The sequence below is a fragment of the Pongo pygmaeus genome, chromosome 11 (genome assembly GCF_028885625.2).
Source record: "Pongo pygmaeus isolate AG05252 chromosome 11, NHGRI_mPonPyg2-v2.0_pri, whole genome shotgun sequence".
In the NCBI taxonomy this organism is placed as follows: Eukaryota; Metazoa; Chordata; class Mammalia; order Primates; family Hominidae; genus Pongo; species Pongo pygmaeus.
In genome coordinates, this window is record NC_072384.2 from 49,011,373 (window position 1) to 49,031,663 (window position 20,291).

At 37.6% G+C, this 20,291-nt stretch overlaps 1 protein-coding gene and 1 non-coding gene across 7 annotated transcripts in view; one reads left to right on the forward strand and one right to left on the reverse strand.

Annotated features, from left to right (window-relative positions):
• Nucleotides 1-20,291, forward strand: part of LOC129031676 (putative uncharacterized protein encoded by LINC00269) — a 378,338-nt gene that overhangs the window by 19,094 nt on the left and 338,953 nt on the right. Inside the window, exon 1 of one of the 6 annotated variants that reach the window (XR_010122806.1) lies at nucleotides 16,799-16,962. The exons of the other annotated variants lie outside the window; for them this stretch is intronic. The gene's annotated coding sequence lies outside the window, so the exon portion shown is untranslated. Of the gene's footprint in view, nucleotides 1-16,798; nucleotides 16,963-20,291 lie in introns of those variants that run through there. 6 annotated transcript variants of the gene reach the window in all.
• LOC129032195 (U6 spliceosomal RNA) lies at nucleotides 4,559-4,665 on the reverse strand. Its single transcript, XR_008501221.1, has one exon. It is a non-coding gene; the product is annotated as a U6 spliceosomal RNA (small nuclear RNA).

A 20,291-nucleotide genomic window follows, 5' to 3' on the forward strand; every position in this document is an offset into this window, starting at 1 on the left:
TACTTACCTATTGTTTTTTACAGTGAGATATTTGAAATTTACTCTGTTACTTTGAAATATGCAATACATTTTTATTAACTGTAGTCACCTGCTGTGCAATAGATCTCAACATTTATTTCTCCTGTCTGTCTGAAACTTTGTACCCTTTGACCAGCAACTCCACATTCCCTTCCTTCTCTCAATCTCCCAATCTGTGGTAACCATCATTCTACTTTCTACTTCTAAGAGTTCCAGTTTTTTAGGTTCCACATATCCACATGTCTTTCTGTATCTGACTTATTTCACTTAGCATAATGTCCTCCAGGTTCATCTCTGTTGTCACAAATGATAACATTTCCTTTTTTAAAAAAGGCTGAATAGTATTTCATTGTGTACACATACCACATTTTCTTTACCTATTCATTCATAATGGATACTTAGGTTGATTTCATATCTTGTCTGTTGTGAGTAATGCTGGAATGAATGTGGGAGTGCAGAGATCCCTTCAACATGTTGATTTCAATTCCTTTGACTATATACCCAGGAAGTGAGGTTGCTGGAGTATGTGGTAGTTCTAGTTTTAGTTTTTTTGAGGAACATCCATACTGTTTTTTTAATAATGTCTCTACTAATTTACATTCTCACCAGCAAAGTATAAGAATTCTCTTTTTGCACATCCTTGCTAACACTTATCTTTCATCTTTTGAATAAAAGCTATTCTAACAGGTATGAGGTAATATCTCATTGCGGTCTTAATTTGCATTTCTCTAATGATTAGTGATACTAAGCATTTTTTCATGTACTTACTGTCCATTTGTATGACTTCTTTTGAAAAATATCTGTTCAGACCATTTGCCCATATTAAAATCAGGTTATTTGTTTTATTGCTGTATTAGGTCAATCTTGCATTGGTATAAAGAAATACCTGAGACTGGGTAATTTATAAAGAAAAGAAGTTTAATTGGCTTATGGTTCTGCAGGCTGTATAGGAAGTGTGGTGCTGGCCCCTGCTCAGCTTCTGGGGAGGCCTCAAGGAGCTTTTACTCATGGTAGAAGGCAAAGTGGAAGCAGGCATGTCACATAGCAAAAGCAGGAGCAAGACGGGTGGGGTGAGGTGTCACACACTTTTAAACGAACAGATCTCATGAGAACTCACTCACTATTGTGAGGATAGCACCAAGCCTTGGGGATCCACTCCCATGATCCAGTCACCACCCACCAGGCCCCACCTCCATCATGGGGATTATATTTCAACATGAGACTTGGATAGTGGTATGGTTTGGCTGTGTCCTCATCCAAATTTCAGCTTGAATTGTGTCTCTCAGAATTCCCGAGTGCTGTGGGACGGATCCAGGAGGAGGTAATTGAATCATGGGGGCCAGTCTTTCCCATGCTATTCTTGTTATAGTTAAGTCTCATGAGATCTGATGGGTTTATCAGGAGTTTCAGCTTTTGCTCCTTCTCATTTTGTCTTGCCACTGCTATGTAAGAAGTGCCTTTCACCTCCTGCTATAATTCTGAGGCCTCCCTAGACATGTGGAACTGTAGGTTCAATTAAACCTCGTTTTCTTCCTAGTCTCAGGTGTGTCTTTATTAGCAGCATGAAAACAGGCTAATACAGGTGGGGACAAATACTCAAACTATATCATCCTGCTCCTGGTCCTAAATCTTATGTCCTTCTCTAATTGCAAAATACAAGTATACCTTCCCAATAGTTCTCCAGAGTCTTAACTCATTCCAGTATTAACTCAAAAGTCCCAAGTCCAGGTTCAAAGTCTCATTTGAGACTCATTTGCTTCCACCTATGAGCCTGAGAAATCAAAACCCTAAAACTTAAAGTATAGTAATAAAAAAAAAATAAAAAAAACAAACAAGTTATTTACTTCCAAGATACAATGGGGGTACAGGTATTGGGTTATCATTCCTGCTCCAAAAGGGAGAAATCAGCCAAAAGAGAGGGGCTACAGGCCTCAAGCAACTCTGAAACCCAGGAGCACACCCATTAAATTGTAAAGCTCCAAAATAATCTCTTTTGACACCATGTCCCATGTCCCATGTCCAGGGCACACTAACACAAGGGGTGGGAGCTACAAAAGTGGAGCTCATGGAGATAGAGAGTAGAATGATGGTTATCAGAATCTGGGATTAGAAGAGGAGGAGGATGAAGGGAAGTTTGTTAATGGCTACAAAAATACAGTTGGGTAGAAGGAATGAGTTATAAAAATCAATAGAGTAGTAGGGAAATTATAGCTATTAATAATTTATTGTATATTTCAAAAAAAGCTAGAAGAGAAGAATTAAAATGTTCCAAACACAAAGAAAAGATAAATATTTGAGGTAATGGATGTCCCAATTACCCTGACTTGATCATTACACATTGTATACATCTATCAAAATACCATATGTATCCTCAAAATATGTACAAGTATGATATATCAATTTTTAAAAAAGAAACCATTATCTAAGGTCATAAAGATTTGCTGCTATGTTTTCTTCTGAGGGTTTTATAGTTTTTGCTCTTACATTTCAGTGTCTGATCCATTTTGAGTTAATTTTTGTGTATGGTGTGTATGGTGTGAGATAGGGTTCAAACTTTATTCTTTTGCATGAGGATATCCAGTTATCTCAGCACCATTTATAGAAAAGAATGCTTTTTCCACATTGAATTGACTTAATATATGAAATTTTGATTATGTAATCACTTTTAAGTTTCAAAAACTCTGTTTTCCTTTCAGAATATTCCTATTTGGTAATATCCTGTTTTTGTTTTCCTCTTATTTTCTCTGAGGGTATTCTCTGAGGGTATTTTAATATGACTGTCTCTGCAGAAAATTTGTTTCCCTTTTAAAAATCTCCCTCCTCTACTCTCTTTTTGGTCACATATTCCATGTTACAATATTTCTTCAGCTATCTGGTAATCCTTGGTTGCTGGTTCTTGATTAATATTGGTGTCCTATGTGGGGGGCTTTTGAGTATTGAGCTCAATTGTAGGGTGATTTGAGTGGGCTTTTTTTGGTGAAATGCTGATGCCAGTATTTGTAAGTCTTTTTTCTTGGGTTGGTCAAGTTCTGCAGTGAATATTCCTCCATTCTCTTTCCAGGAGGGTAAAGGTCTGACTGCCAGTATTCTGGAAGCTTTGTGGGGGAAGAAGTTAGGGGCCTCATTATTCCATCTCTGGTATGATTGTTGTTACTTAAGTCTCCTGTGTGAGGTCTGGTACCACACATTCAACTATGCCCAGTCAGTCCCCAGTCCAAGGACTTTATCTGTTACCCTTTTCCAGAGAATAAATTCCCAGTTTCCTTTCTGAGAGGTGATGGGTCAATTTCCTAGCAACAGGAATGGAGAGGAGATCTAGGTTTCCAACTATTTATAAGCAACTTATATAAAAATATTTGTACAAGTGTAAAACTATGCACAGTTTCACACATATAGTAACCTTGCAGATATACTTCTGCTCTTGGTGCAATGTAACCTTGCACATATAGTTTTGCACTTGTACAAATAACATTGCAATATTATTTATAAGTCAAATACATTGGACACTATCTAGATTACTAGCAATAAGACATATACACACTCCATAAAATAAGATATAGTATAAAGAAGATTAGGTAGACTGTATGTTAATATGGAAAAATGTTCATAAAATATTGCTAATATAAAACAATTGGAATAACATGCTCCAATTTATGTAAAAATATAAATATGTATAAATATTCATATTATTTGCATGCATAGAGAAGAGTCTGGAATAATATATACCAATATGTTAATGATAGTTGACTGTATGCCAGAATTAGAGGTGAGTATGATTTTGTCCCCTTTATTTTTAGCTGTATTTCATGCTATTTTACAAGACAGATCAGTTACTGATGAAGAAATGATACTTTTATAAAGTGCAATTCTCAGCTCACAGGTGTGAGCTCCTTTCTTAAGCAGGAACTATCATTTTTGAACTCGTGTATTGTAAGTAAACATCACAGAGCCTGTACCTAAGTACTCAGAAAACGTATGTATAAGGAATTCATTCCATTTGCTTTCTTCCATGTTAATGATTTCTCCTACATTCAGTGAAATCTACTTTACCTTGATGTTCCTGTTTTCTTTTGTCCTCATCAGTGTGAATGCTAAGGGAATGTGTGAATGTAGTTTGTTAAAGTGGTCTGATGAAACTTCTGACAAAATTGATGTAAGATTGTTTTCAAAAGATTTAACAACGTCTTAAACTTATAAATAAGACTGTTGAAATGACTTTTGACTTAAAATTGAAAAGCTATCAACTCTGAGTTACTGTTTAGAGGGCCATCTGAAGAAGTTGCTGTGTCCTAGCCCACAAAAGAAGAAATGTTAAAATCATTTTACATTGTCCATTGGCAGACATATAGAGTGGAGGCAGGAAGACAGGATTGCTTGCTGATTTTGGAAAGTGTTCCGAACACTTGATTTGGGGGTTCTGTCTCATAGGAATCACTGGAGGAAACAGTGGGAGTTGTGTTTGATAAATCACTTAAAAAATAAATTCTATTGTCTATATTTAAGGTATACAACATGATTTTATAAGATACATGGATAGTAAAAAAATATATAGCATGTTCACAGATTTACGTGTCATTCTTGCACATGGGCATGCTGATCTTCTCTGTATTGTTCCAATTTTAGAATATATGTTGCCAAAGCAAGCACTAAATCATTTTTACTTATTTATTTTCCTACTAACTAGTAGGAAAGAAGACTTGATAGGGAGAAGCAAGGAAGAGGAGGAGAAGAGCTCTGCTCACATCCTTCATTGGCTCAGCACTTGAGCTGCTCTTTAATAGGCCTCAGGCTGCCCTTGAAACCCTAGGATGAGAAGTACTTTACTTTGCCAGATTATTCTGTGTATCAATCAGGGTCCAGCCAGAAAAATAAGCCACTCTAGGTCTTTCAGTAAATGAAATTTAGTCCAGGAAATAGATTTCGCAGATGATGGAGAGGGAGTTTAGGGACCAGAGAGAGGGCTTTTGGATGGGAACCAGAACTGTGGAAGGAAAGATAACCTGGAAGGAGGTGCAGCTTCTGGAGACATCAAAGGAGAGAGAGAGAGAAGGGAGAAAATTAGCTGTCATGCCCTTCCTTGTGCCCTTCACCTTCTAGCTGTGCCTCCCATATGCTGAAGCCAGAGGGCAAAAGAGTCTGGAAGAGTCGTTCCCTGAGATGGAGAGCAGAGCAGGGCAAGGCAGGGAAGAGCACAGACTGGCAGGGACAGGCGCATTGAGTACATTTTATAAAGTTGAGATTGTATGAATTAACTTACTGCCCCTGCACCTCTGACATGTTCTTACATGCCCACACGCACCGAGGCATTTTCGGTGTGCATGTGTACCTGTGTTTGTGTATGCATATCTCTGAGATCTTGGTTGGGCTAATGTCCTACTTATGAGAAAAGTGCAAGTACTCATTCTAAGATTGTATGCAAAATGACAGTGAACACTCCTGTTTTCAATTGGCACTTAGCATTTACATAATGCTGAAACATCTGGTCTTTCCCATCAACCCAGGCATGAAGTTAGTCCAGTTGATTGCTTGGCATTATGTACAGACAACAGCTGGCTGGTTAACTGGAGTTTTGATTACGGCTGAATTGGCTGGATGTTTGGTGTCACATAGACTGAAGTTATGACTGGCTAACGATGGAACAGAGCCAGTTACAGGGAAGATCAATGACAAATTTGTGAAATCAAACTTTTGTATGGAATTTCACTGGAAAAGATAATTATTTATTTCGAAGACTGATTTTCAGAAACTCACTGGAATTTCACTGGAAAAGATAATTATTTGTTTCCAAGACAGTTTCAGAAACACTGAGACCTGGCTGAGTTTATCTCTGGTTTCTTTTCATTCCCATTTCATCTCCTTTCATGCAAGTGTCCCCTGCCCATGTACCCAATATCCTCAGGTGCCCTTGGCCATTCACCCTTAAGGCACCTGGCTCTTGGGCTCATCACCCTGGAAACGACCTCCAGATTCTGAATTTTTTAGCCTTTATGTCTCTTTCCCCTTTGTCCCTTTCATCAAATCACATTTGTCCTATCATTCAGAGATCTGCTGTCTGTTACAGGATCAACTCATCTCACAATCTAATTTTCATGAAGATATTTGTAGTTGATACTGTGCTAATATTTATCTTTTCATCTTTCCATATGTGGAAGTGGTCTCAACTGAGACTGAAATTCAGGCATACTTGGCACATTTTTATCTTGTGCTTGCTGGAAGCATGTTTGCACAAACACTGAGGAATGTCCTGGGAGAAGAAGGAGCCAGGTTGGACAAGCTCTCAGCATAGGGCCTTGCCTGTCAGGGGGTGCTGAGCCAGCATGTGCCATGGTTTCAGGCACCTAGAGCTGTCTCCCTGCCCTAATGGAACATATCTGAGTTTTGTGGAGAGCAGAGGAACTCTAAAATTTTAAGGGAGGTTAGGGGTGAGAAGAGAGAGAGATAGAGAACTCTGTAAAGTACTGGGACCTAAGTGACCATGCTTGAGAATCTCTCCAAAGCAAAATGGAAGTAAGATTTCTTTCTTGTGACATAGTTCTTGCATAGATTTGATTTCTGGAGAGCCCTATGAGGAACTGGGGTACTTGCAGGAATGATGGCTAAGCCAAGCTGAGGTCATCACAGGAGCCAGCAGGAATGGGATTATTTAGCAGCCTGTTTCAGACTCAGAAATATTGGAAAAAAGTTTTTGAAGGGATCAGGGTGAGTAGTGGGGTGGGGAAGGCTGAAGGCCTGAAGGCCTGTCAAACACAAATGGTTATACAGACTACAAACATTTAAATTATTCCATTAAATAAAACTTCATTTTAACCCACATTTTTAAGGTCTAAGGAAATTCAGATGGTACCTGTAACCTATTTGCCTTTTACCAGAACCTTTGAATGTTTTGCGTCCAATACATGATTGATGGTGGCAATTTCAGATCATCCAATGGTAAATTGGCGAAGGAAAAATACTTTTAGGCAATCATTTAAGTATTCTTCAAATAATACTTCATAAATTTGCTTCTTAGCCCCCTGGTTTTATTTGTTAGCTTAAGACATGAGGACTTGAAATGTCACTATATGATTATTGACAGAGACTTGGCTGCTACTGGGGAGAAGAGTGTGAAATACAAACACATTTTAAAAATCTGAGTAGATCTTTATTAGCTCATAACTAGCAATATTACAATGGAAGTTATTTTAGTTTATACAAATAATTAAGTTAAACTTCAGTTTTAATGATAGGTTTGCTGATTGGTTTTACTATATTAATTCATTTAACAGACATTTGCTTGGTGCCTATTATGTATTAAACACTTTGCTGGGCTCAGGGCAAACTTTGGTGAATTCAGCAGATTTAAAATCTAATATAGCCAAATCAGGCTTAACTTCCTTTGTTGTCTAGCTGAGATACCAACTGAAAAGATTAATGTATCAAACAACAAATTTTCCCTAAGAAAGATTATGCTTTATGTCATCAGAAAGTATGTTCCCTGTCCCAAAATCTGGACATATGAATATATATCAATGTTTGTGTGTGTGTGTGTGTGTGTGCGCGCGCGTGCACGCGCACGCGCACGCACGTAGTATAACTTGTGTTCATATCACCAGAACCTTGTATGGCTAAAGAAAAATTACAGAAATTTAAACATCAAACATATAGGTTTCATCTGTAGAAAAAAAAATCCAGATTTTATTTAAACCACCAAAATTGCAGTCAGCTGCTGAGAGAAAAATAAAGGCAAAGACCCTGTTTACAAGGCACCTAGAGTTCAGCCATCAGATGATTTTGGTTAAGATGTAGTTTCTCTTCATGCTAATGTTTCTATAAGACATTTTTGTGAGTCAGTCATCACTCAACTTCCTAGTGTCTTTCTTTCCCTTGTGTGTGTGTGTGTGTGTGTGTGTGTGTGTGTTTACAATACCTTTATAGCGTTGCTTTTAATTTTTGACAACATTTACTGAAAACTTACTCCTTTGCAGCTTTTATGCGATTTGTAGAATTGCATTCTATAATAGGCAAAATTCTGATGTGTGTGTGTGTGTGTGGTGGGGGTAGCGGGGGTTCCTGTTGTTTCTTTGTGTCTCTTTCTGTCCATCTTTAACTTCTGCTGGCAAGACGCTGGTATTAAATCTTTACCCCACTAAGTTATTAAGTATTTAAGCTTATAATAGACTTGTCCTCTTTACCTTGTCTATGCATTCCTGGAAAGAGAGTACATTAGAAGGTTTACTGGTTGTGACTACCCCACCATGCCTAGAATAACTAGATTATAAGCCATCTCATGCCAAGCTAATATTCTGCCCTATGGGAAGTTTGCTATAGGTAGTAGGGTGTGCCCCACTACACCAAAGGTGAGGGTGTTAAGCTGTCTGTTTGCAAGAGGGTCACAGCTTTTCCATATACGTGTGCCAGGATTTTCTGACAGGGAATCTGTTTTGATGAGCCGCACTGCATTCTCAATGCCTCCAGTGCTAAAGCATTCAATGAAAATATTTTTGATTGACTTCTCCCACTATGGCAGCTTTTGATTCCGCAGTGGGTTTGGATTTAAAACTATTGTCCTTATTGTCTGATAATGGGAACCCCCTACCTGCTCATTGCCATAAAAGGAACCCAGTAGACACACCTGTGAATTATGTTTTGCACATTTTCTACCAACTGGTAAAGCTGCTTAAAATACTTAGATTCATTTGTTTTAGATGTAGGAAAAAATCTCTCTATGTGACTACAATTGCATGTCTACTATATGTGTATTTGTTTTTAACAATTCTTTCTGAAATGGAAACTGATCATTCTGGGTCACTGCTGAAGAAGTACTTACCCCCTTTTCAGCTGGAAAAAAATATGTACCTGAATTATGGGAGAATAAAAAGAAACCTTCAGTTCACCATTCATCTTGGCTCCTTTCCTTTGGTAGAGAGGTAGGGAAGAAAGGAAGAAAAGATACACACACACACACACCAAAACCTCATGGACTATTCCCTTAACTTCTTTCCCTGGAGTCATTGACTACTAACTGAAATAAACCTATCTATTCATTAAAGAAAATTATATTTGCCTATTTAAAAAGGCCTATTTTTCTGTATCTCTTATTTTTCTTTAATTCTGAAGAGTATTGAATGGAAAATATGCATTTTCTTTTTTTTTTACATAGTTTGTGAACAATTTAAAGAAAACTATGTAAAACATTATTATGCTTTAGCTTGTGACTTTGTACAGATCTGAGTGTTGTGTGTTCTTCATGATGTATTGTGTAAATGATTAGCTACAATCACAACCTACTCTTTTGGCTCTGACAGCAGATATTTTTGTTAGATTTGAATTAGGCAACAAATAGAATGCTAACTCTTAACAAGTATTTTTGCTATAAGTGCTTTTTTTTTTTTTTTTGAGACGAAGTCTTGCTCTTGTCACCCAGGTTGGAGTACAATGGCGTGATCTCGGCTCACTGCAACCTCCGCCTCCCAGGTTCAAGTGATTCTCCTGCCTCAGCCTCCCGAGTAACTGGGATTTCAGGCACCTGCCACCATGCCCAGCTAATTTTTGTATTTTTAGTAGAGACAGCATTTCACCATGTTGGCCAGGCTGGTCTGAAACTCCTGACCTCCAGGTGATCTGCCCACCTCGACCTCCCAAAGTTCTGGGATTACAGGCATGAGCCACCATGCTTGGCTACTATAAGTATTTTATAATATTTGTAATAAGACATTTTATTTATACAACACTTTATAAAACTTCATTGTCTTCTTTGAGTCTCAGCTCCCTAAAACAAGTGGCATTGTCTCCAAATTGGGAGCGAGAAAACATTCATGACTTGTTTGAGGTCACAGGTTAGTGACAGAGCCAGAACCCAAACTAAAATTCTTTCTACAAAGGCTGGACACCTTGACCAAGTATATCAGTTTAGCTAGAGCTTTGGCGTAGCTAGAGCTTGTCTGTTGTTCAAAATGCAGTTTTTGTCTCTTCTCTACTTCTATATGAAAACAGCAGTCTTATCTGTCTTGTTCCCAATTTCAGCCCTAGCAGCTTGCACAGAACTTTAAATGGAATAGTTAATACATATATGTGAATACATATATGTGAATGAATGAAGTACAGAAGATGCTGAGGGTTTACTTTGAATAACAGTGCAATATGCCTCCCATCCCTTTTCTGCGTGCTTCTCTTATTATGCTAGAAACAATATTTGAAGTTTGAAATAATGGAGTTAGACACTGCCTTATTATTTAAGGATTTGATGTTGTAGTCAGGCAAAAATAATTTCATTTAAATTCCCTATTTCTTGACTTACTCTGCTATCTTAGAAAATTAAATTAATCTCTCTGCTGGGTCTTGAGATCCATCTAGAACTTGGTTATAACCTGAGAATGTTTTGTGTTCTGGTTTTTTCTTCACTGTTGGAGTCTGCCTGAGAAGGCTGGAAATGTATTTTCATTCCATTTTTCAGTATAACACATTGTGAGTCCTCACTGAATTAGATTCTTCCCCCTGAAAAAGCTACCCCTGGAAAGATGTTTGACACTTTTGGATATTGCTCTTTTGTTTTTGTTTTTGGACTCCCAGGGAACCATTTAGTGAAAATGAACCATTATACTCGAATTCCCGTTCAGCCACTAGAAGAACCATTGCCCATGACTTCCCATTCACAAAAGCCATGCTCCAGCATAAGTTTCTGTTTGAAGTGCTTTCTAGTTCCAATCCCATGTATTTGGAATATTTCAGGCATGCAGGAGATCTTTTCTGGAGGTTTTACTGGAATGATTAGTTTGTGCTTGAAACAGGAGAAGCAGCTAAGGACGAGGCCTACTGGGACTCTAGATGCCATGGAGACAAGCAGATATTAGTTATGATTTCCATCATTTTTTTCACTACCTCTCTGAAAGTACCTCTCTCTGATATTGTGATAAGACCTCTCAAGGAAGGGAGGACAATTATCCTCTTTCTCCCCTACCTCACCTTTCCACCCTATAAAAGTGTGGCAGACTCAAACCAAACTTGTTGGCTGGAAGCCTAAAGGGATTCCTCCTCATGTGGCAGGCTGTCATAGCATTTTTATGATAGCTAGTGTTTCTTTTGGTCTGAAACTCTGGTATGTGAAATATAGGTCAGGGGTTGGAAATTAATGCCTGCTTTTCATGTGAGAAGGAATAATTGGCATGAAATGTAGTAAAGAATGCCTGCAAGCCCGGTGGTGTTGGGTCATTTTTGTTTTTGTTATTGGTTTTGGCTGCTATTCCCAGAAAAATAATGGGCAGATTCACATTTCTTAGAACGTATCTTTATCAACTCTGACAACTTACTGTGTCTTGGACCCCCAAGAGACAGTCAGCCTGGAAGTCTTTGCTTGTGCCATTTCTGTGCTGGATCCTTGGCTGTACACACCGTGACAAATTAATACAGATGGAATAATGAATTTCTCTTATCCCTGAGACCAGACCTGCTGGGGAAAACATCTATATCCTTTGAGAGATTTGAAATTAGTATAACAAGTTCTATACAGAGATGATCATGTTGAATAAAGGTTTTATTTTACTCTTACATGTACAGTCATCACTGGAGTATGCACATATTACAGGGAAGCTTAGTCTACAAATGGGTTGGGTTCTAACCATTAATTTTGGAATGTTGCAGACATTTTCCTTTATGAAGAATGTTATAGGTCTATCTGACTTAAAAATCAATAGGGGAGTAAAAGTACAGTACATTTTCAATGAAAAACAATAGAAAACCCATAGTTTTAATACTATTAATTAGGCAAAACAGAGGAACAACACAATCGAAGAAGAAGTCGTTTTTGCTTTTCTCAAATGTGGGTGCTTGCAGTTTGATTAGGGGCAGATGAATCAATGCCTTTTGGTGTTTTAAAGTGGTTTTGAAAACATTCAAGGACTTGAAGGGTTGGAGGCCAATCTTTTTCTATTAAGTCTGAGACCATTATAGTTAAAAAAAAAGCTCATTAGAAAAAAGAAACCTGAAGCAACTTTTTTTTTCTCATTGTCTCTTTAACACATTGGGTTGAATAGCTTTTTTCCTGATTCTTGGATGAAATTTTGAGCAGATCTCAGAGTTTTAAAAATTACCCTCTATTTTCTGGCAATTAATAATCTTCCAGTTACTTTAAAGCTTTAAGCGGTTCAGTTCAGTATAATAATAGAAACCCATTGTCCTCTTTAAATTTTCTTCCATTTCCCAGCCAGGGCCTGACCAAGAATTGGAAGCCTGGTGTGTGTGTGGTGTTTGTGTGTGCGCATGTGTGTGACTGCATGTGAATGTGTGTATAAATGCATGTGTATGAGAGTGTATGTATATGAATGTAAAGTGTGTGTGTGTGTGTATGAGATGTGGCATCTCCTTTTCCATCACTAACTATGGCTTCTAGTGCCTTCAGCACTGGAGGGGGATAAGGGAGAAGAGTTAAGGGGACATCAAAGAGCTTACTGATGTGATTTGGATTTGCCATCATGGAGGCTCAAACCTGACTTTATCATAGGGGTGTTTTTGGAATGATTTTGCCTGTGGGAGCCTCAACTGCAACTATAATTACTGTAAGATAGGTGATACCTAATGCAGTTTGTTACTTTTGACACTGTCCTCGATTCCTGGCAGTTTGCTATGTCTTTCCAGGCAGTCCTTCCAAGAACTCTAGGTGTGTTCCCTCCTGTGTGACACACAGTTGGTGTGCAGAAAGTTTGATTCCTGCCTTGTTCTCTGCGTTGCTCCTTCAGGCCGGTCTAGCCACAATGTCTTATACCTGCACTAACATTCTTTTAAAACTCTGGGAGATATTTATCAAACTCTTCAAGTGTCTCCTCCCCTTGAAGTTCCTCTCACTTGGCTTAAAGCAAAGAAGTAGGTTTTCTCCTTTGGGGGAGCCATACTGCCAGTAACTCTCTCAACAGGATTCTTCTCCAGTTCTTTGAACTCTAGAGGTTTTTTTTTTTTTTTTTTTTTTTATTAGTTAGGGTTCATTGATGCTGGTTAAAACGGTTTTACAATCATCTTAGCAGTTCTGCACAGGGCTCTGTTCTTACCTCACTGTCATATGATATTTAGGCCTTAGGAGCCTAGAAAAAGCTGAGGTAGAAATAATTTTATTTATTATTCTGTCGAATGTCCAATTTACTTCAATACATGAAGTCTTCTTGGCTTTTGCTGTTGAGTATTATTAATACTGCTCCAATCAGCCCGAATTCAGGTTTTTTATGCTTACAAGTAGCATTATGAGAAAAACGAAAAGAAAGGTATCGGTAAAAAAGACATTGTTTACTCTGAGATAAATCTGACAGTGATGTATGACAGGAAGAAATGCAAATGGCAAAGAAATGCTAAAAACATAGTCTAGCGTGAACTTGAATGTGGAAAAATGGTGGTGGGGAAGGGAAGTTTCTACTAGGGGACAAGGTCAAATGGAGGATGTCTTGGTGCATATTTAGGGTAGACCCTGAAGGGGAGAGAAGGAGGAGAAATGGTGTACAAATGGCACCATTCAATTTGCCTATTACCAACCTGGAAATTATCATTATTCATAGAGAAAACTATTCTTCAAATTAATCACTTGATTCTCCTTGTTCTAATGCAATCTCATACCCTATTCTATACCACTAACCCATCATATGCCCAGGCTTCTGCCAGTGTTACCCAGGTGAATCATTTATTCAGCAAAACAGCTATTTAGGAGGCACCTGTTAAGTACAAGGGCCTGTGCCTGGTGTGTTGAGGATATACTATGTTATGGCATAGCCCACTCTCAAGGAGATTTCAGTTGAGGTGGGAATGCATGATTGTATGAAGGATGACGTAGACTCATAGGCCTGTTAGTATTAGAACATTATTTCATGTGCTCCTGTTATTGTATAGATGAGAACACTGAGATCTAGAAAGATTCAGTGGCCTTAGAATCAACTAGTTAAGGAATGACAGAACAAGGGCTAGAACTTGGTTCTTTTTACTTTTGCTCAGTGCTGCTTCTACAACCTCTTTTAAAAATACAATACCTTGATACAATCTTACAAAGCTGTGGGCCATTTGTTCCTAAAAAACAGCTGTGTGCTGGAGCCAGCTTTCACCAGCTCTTACCAGCAGATTGTGAGCACCTTTTCAACTGGCCATGGTAAGAGAATTTACACCACAGAAATGGACAAACACCGCAAACCTGGGATCCTCTTCCTTCCAGGGAGAGCCAGTTATTAAACATTTACCAGCATACCACTGCTTATACATAACAAATGTGATAAACTCAGACACTCCTTCATGAAGTGGTCGTCATGTGAATGCGTTTTATGGAGAAATGAACTTTAGACAAGGAAAGGGGAAATGACAGAGGCTATTTGAGACTGGAATTATGGAGTGAACATAATTCTGGGATATCAAATAGAGAAATTTGGCGGGGTGGGGTTACATAGGACAGGAGTCCCTAAATCACATGCCTGCAAAGACCAGGCTGAAAAAATAAAGGTGTAAATCAGGGTGGAGTTATGAATATTAGGGCATGAGGAGTCTGTGATAAAGTGAAAAGTAAAAGCCTCCCTAAAGGTATTAAAAAAAAAACACAAAACTTGCTGTAGTCTATCCACTTTGAATTTCCCATAAAGAACTAACAAGAGTAAGCCTAGACAGCAGTTCACATCAAATAGGACCCTGAGAAGGGATTATCATTTTCCTTCTTAAATGATCATTAGTTTCCTTGACACAGTGAAGGCAACAGTTAGCATCCTAATTTATTTCTTTTTTCTTTCTTACTTCTTCCATGTTTTCACTGGGAAATGTCTGTAAATTATTGCTTTTTGGAATGTGTAAAAAGTCACTCAACCAGCATTTTCCTTTGTTAGTGTGGGTTATTTATAGTTGAGTTTATGGTACTATTCTCAGCTTTATCATCCTGTTTCAAGGGTAATGATACTCCCAAAGAAATAAAGACTCAGTTATGTTTCTAAGGATGTTCATTCATATCTCTATGTATCTGAAAAAAATGTCACTATGCAAAATGGAAAGTTCATATATTTTAAGGAAGGATCTAGAAACACATTATTTAATTGATTTTTCCTTTCAAAATGTCCCCAAGTTAATTTCAAATAGCCTTTTAAACATGTTTCTTTTTTACATTAATCTGTAAGGATAACTCCACATTGATCAACAGCCATTTTTTAAAAATGAGAATTGCCTCCTGCAGAGATATCTTTATTCTAACATATTAAATCCACAGAGCTTTATACAAAATGAAAAAAATCAATAAAATGAATGATGTGATTCCTAGTGAAAAGTTGTTCTGTATAAACCAAATACTATAATTTTTATCTGAAAAAGTCCTAAATTCTTAAAATTCCCTAATTATAATTGCAACTGCAAGAAGCCTAACAACAAAAAATATTGCTCTTTGAAAATGTTCTGCAAGCCCCTCTAATGACAATGACTACCATTGTGTTTGACAAGGATCCCACTGATGTTTGCTGCCAGGGGTACATGTGTCTAGCCTCAAAGATGGACTTAACTGAGGCACCCCCTGGGATGAGCTGGTCAGAAGAAGAGCAAGGGTGGGATGGACATGGATTTTGGCATTCAGTCGTCAGAAAATAAGAGACAATCTAATCATCACTATCTATTCTACAACTTTAGCCTCCTTAGCACAAATGGACTAACTGGCAGAGCGTATTAGAGGGATTTTTGGGATCCTGGCCTGCTTGCCCCTATAACTCTGCTAGAGATATAAATGAGAAAAAAGTAGATGCTTAATAATTGTTTGCTGAAGGAGTCAGGAACTGAGAGGTCAAGTGTTGCAAGTTCTCTCACAATTTTCAGTCTCCTTCAGCCTAGACTCTGGGCCTCAGCCAATAGCCACAGGTTTCTCTCTGGCTCTCTGCTGCAGAGGAGGATGGCACCCAACCAATTCTGTGCGGAAGGCCAGGAGAGTGCAGAAAATGTCAGGCTCATGAGCAAAGTTCTGGGTACAAAGGACTTGTGGAGTCTGGAAATAACCTGAATTTTCCTTGGAGAGGAAAGATTAGGCCTGAGCAGGTGTTCCAAATTGGACCCCTCCTTCCAAAGTGTGTCTGAAAAGTGTGTCTGGGATGGGCTTGTTATGTTGATGTATGTTCCTTCTAATCCAGTTTGTTGAGAGTTTTTATCATGAAGGGATGCTGAATTTTATTGAATGCTTTTTCAGCATCTATTGAAATTATCATATGGATTTTGTCCTTGATTCTGTTGATCATGTATCATGTTTATTGATCTGCATGTATTGAACCATTATTGCATGGATGTGCTTTGAGAAGTACTGCATGTTCAACAATAGCCAGTCAGATTAAAAGTTGTGCCCATAGGCCCAGAGCTGCCCATGTGCCATGGGAGAAGGACCAACAGCAGCATGAGCTTCCTGCTAGGGCACACCAAAATGAAAGTTTTGGTGTGAGATGTGTACTACACCCTCCAAGCCAAAATTCTGGCTTTCTTCTGGGCTGCCAGCTTTTTCATTTCACAGAAATTTCAGCCTTTCACTTCCCTTGCTCAGATTATTTGTACCCTGGGATTTACCCTGAGATTTTTTATCCTGTAAAAAAACTACCCTGTAATTTTTTTTTTACCCTGAAATATAACCCTGTAATATTTTTACCCTGGGGTTTACCCTGTCACAATCCATAACTTGGTTTTAGCTCCTGTTCTTCTGGTTTCATTTAGTCCTCAGTGCCCTGAAGCACATGCCATCAGTGTCCCCTTTCTCCCTTTCTGTCATTATCCAGTGGGCTTTTCCCTGACTTCCACCTCCCAGTATTTTCATCTCAGTATCTCATTTCTTTTTCAGCAGAAGCACAGAAAACAGCTTTGCCTATGATCCATGATCAGTGAGCCAGAAGTGCCAGGGAATTAAAAAAACCATGGGAGAAGCTTTCAACAATGACCTCAGGACAACTCCTGAGATATAAATACCCCAGCTCCCCTGCCTCTTGGATGCAATAATTCGAAGGGGTATGTTCCCTGGCTCTCAGAGTTTCCTCAGTGAGGTTAAACTCAAGTTGCATGCAATACTAGTGGGACTGGTAAGGCACCCTTTTTCTTTTTTTGTATTCCTTCCCTTCTTCTTTACCCTTACACCCAGCATTTCCTAAAAATTGCTATTTGCACTCAAATCCTTGTCTCAGGGTGCTCTGGAACAATACAAACTCTGGCACATGTCAACATTAGGGGCTCTACCTCTACTCCCTTGCCATTTCTGTCTTTTTAAAAAACCTCTTGCTAAATCATCTAGATGCTGTTTCTACAAAAGGATGGGCAATGGTTTAGAGATAAAAAAGGAAATTATGTAAATGTCCAAATAATTTATACTTATGCTAGATATTCAGTGCTTTTAATCATTAGAAACCAAGGTTGTTGGCTTACCATGTCAAGTGAAAGAATTCAGTGAAACCAGGTAGAAAAGGGTACCAATATTTTTTAGGAATGGTAATAGCTAATCATTTATTGAACACTTATGTGCTAGTGACAATGTTTAAACTATGTGTGTGTTACTTAAGTTTATCTCTATAATATTATTATATCTCTATAATATTATATAGATATATGTAATATAATTATTATATCTCTATAATAAACCTAAGAGGTAGATATACTTATTCCATTTTTACTGATGATGAATATGAATGGACCAAAGTAATTTGCCTTAAATCAGTTAGCTCGTAATGGGCAAAATCCACATTTAAAGATCTTACTCATGTCAAAATCCATTCTCTTAATTAGTCTACAGTCTTCTTTATAAGTTTTCTTTGAAGTAGATGGGAAATACATAATCAATCCTGCTTACTGATTCTGAAATGCAATTGATCAGATCATCATTCTGAAGGTGTACGATTACAGCTTTTCTTTAAAAAGGATTGAGCTGGCTATAAATTGCAGAATAAATTCAGATTTATTCTGTTTCATCGTTTAATTCTTGGAAAAGACTACTCACAAAAATTCTCTCATAGCATTATTGGTATTATGCATTAAGAGCTAGAAAAATAGGTCAACATTTTAGACGTATTTCTGGTGGCGCATTTTGCTATTAGTCTACAAGGATTATAGCAGATCACTATCTTTAAATGACATTGCAACTTGAGGCTCAAATTTGATGATCCTGGGAAAGTTGAAATTTAGTGCCCTGTTTTGAGGTTAAACTATGGCTGCAAGTAATTTCTAGAAAACTGACATCCTGATGGACTTGAAAAAGAAAAAAAAAAAGAAAGAGGAAACAAATTAAAATTGTTCTATCAGGCTTTGCCAGGGTCTAGAAATCCTAATTTATAATGAAATTGGAGGTGAGCTAAGATAGTAATAGAATGAGAAGATAGGAAAGGGAAGAAGTTGACCAGGAACAGTGAATATACTGCTTACATTATCTTACATCAGAATTCAGGAGTCTCCAACATTCATTAACTAAACTCTCTCTTTTGTGTTTACTCTGATAGTTTTGTAGTTGTGATAATATTATAGATATAGTCTGGTTGTTGACATTTGGAGGTAAGAGTATCTACAATCTGGGTCAAGTAGCAGTTTAGTAAAATATTTTCTCTTCATTAAGATGAGAGGTGTTACCAAATGGAATAAGCATTTGACTTTTCGGTGTCACCACATGATATAGGTGTTAAATACGTTTGTCTTCAGGTGCAAACATCAGAAAACCTGACTAAAATCCCTCAGGATTGATGGGGTTTACTTTTTCTAAATAGTACTAAGTCTGAAGGTAGGTGGCTCTGAGCATTTATGGGTTTAGACATGTGAACTCTCCTTCCTGGTTGAAGTAGCAATCCTGGCTTAATCAAGTTTATACTCAAGGCAGAAAGAAGAGGGAATGGATGACAAAAGCTTCCTCAGAACCCACATGTGGAGTTTTCCTATGTCTTATTAGCCTGAACTGGGTTATCTTGTCAAGCCCTTGCTGAAACAGCGACCAGGAAAGTAAAGATTTAGTTTTTCTGCTTGTGTTGTGGAAGGTGAAAGGAATGGAGGTTAGGGAGGGTATAGAATTAGCAAGCCAAGAGTTCCTATGTAATGCCAATGTGTAAGTAGGATCTATAAATATTAAATCTGAGAAAACAAACTTTAGTAGAACATACCAAGAAGGACTAACTAGTCATCACGGCTGCCCAGAACTGAAACGGGCTCCCCAGTAGGTAATTCATTCCCTATCAGAGCATATGTTTAAACACTGGGTGAATGAGCATTTGACCGATTTACTGTGGAGAAGATTTAAACATTAGATAGACAAGTGGTTGAACTTTATGTCTTCAAAGTTGTCTTCAAATCCTCAGGATTTCATGATACTCTGTAAGCATTCCAATTGCTTGCAATTTGAAAATTGTTTTTTCTTTGTGGTTCACTTTTCTGTCATGTCCACTGGCACAAATCTGCTTTACTTTTATCTTAACATTAATATCCAACAGTGAGTTATCTAGTCTCTACAAAGAAAATGTATTTATCTCTGAGTGTGTTCATATCTTAAATAAAACCTTTTGCCTCCTTCCAGAAATGTTGACAGAATAGATGCTGAAAGAATTTTTTTCTAATGGATATGGTTTTTAATTTGATGCATTTTAAACTTTCAAAGGCTTCATTAAAGCTCACATGCATTGTCTTTAAGATGCCCAGTAGGACTGTACATTTCTGTAGCAATGTCGAAGCACTTCCCCTATTTTTGTATAAACTTATGAGATAATCTCTATTTGGATTTGAGTCTATGTTCATGAAAGTCAGAAGTTGTTTAAAGAGAAAAATCATGTAAGTAGTGAGTTGAAATTTTGAACTGGGTAATGCTGAAAGTTTTGAATTTTTGCCAAATACATGCCAAACTAAAATGTACCCTAATCCCAGTACTTTATGTGAAATAAGATTGATTTCTGCTTTGTATGAGAAAAAGCTAAACCAAAGATGTTAGAAAAAATGCTGGAATTAATAGTCTACCCAAGAGCACTGAATTATATTTGCCAATCCCTGGAATCAAATGAGTATTTAAAATATACCTGTAAGTCTCAAGACAGAAAACTTTTATTATTATTATTTTCCTTTTCACAAATAGTATCAGGAAAGACTAATTAAACAAGGATGTGGAGAATACAGGATTAACTTAAAAAGAAAAATCCCCAACTTTGATTTGTTAAAAATAATCCAAATTGAATAAAAGTTGAGATATGTTTTTCTCTGGTCAGGCATTATTAAAATAATTGATAGCACTCAGTGATGGTAAGGGTATAGGAAAACAGGCCTTGTCATTTATTTCCGGTGGGAAGGTAAATTGACTCAAGTGATTTGGAAGGTAATTTTTA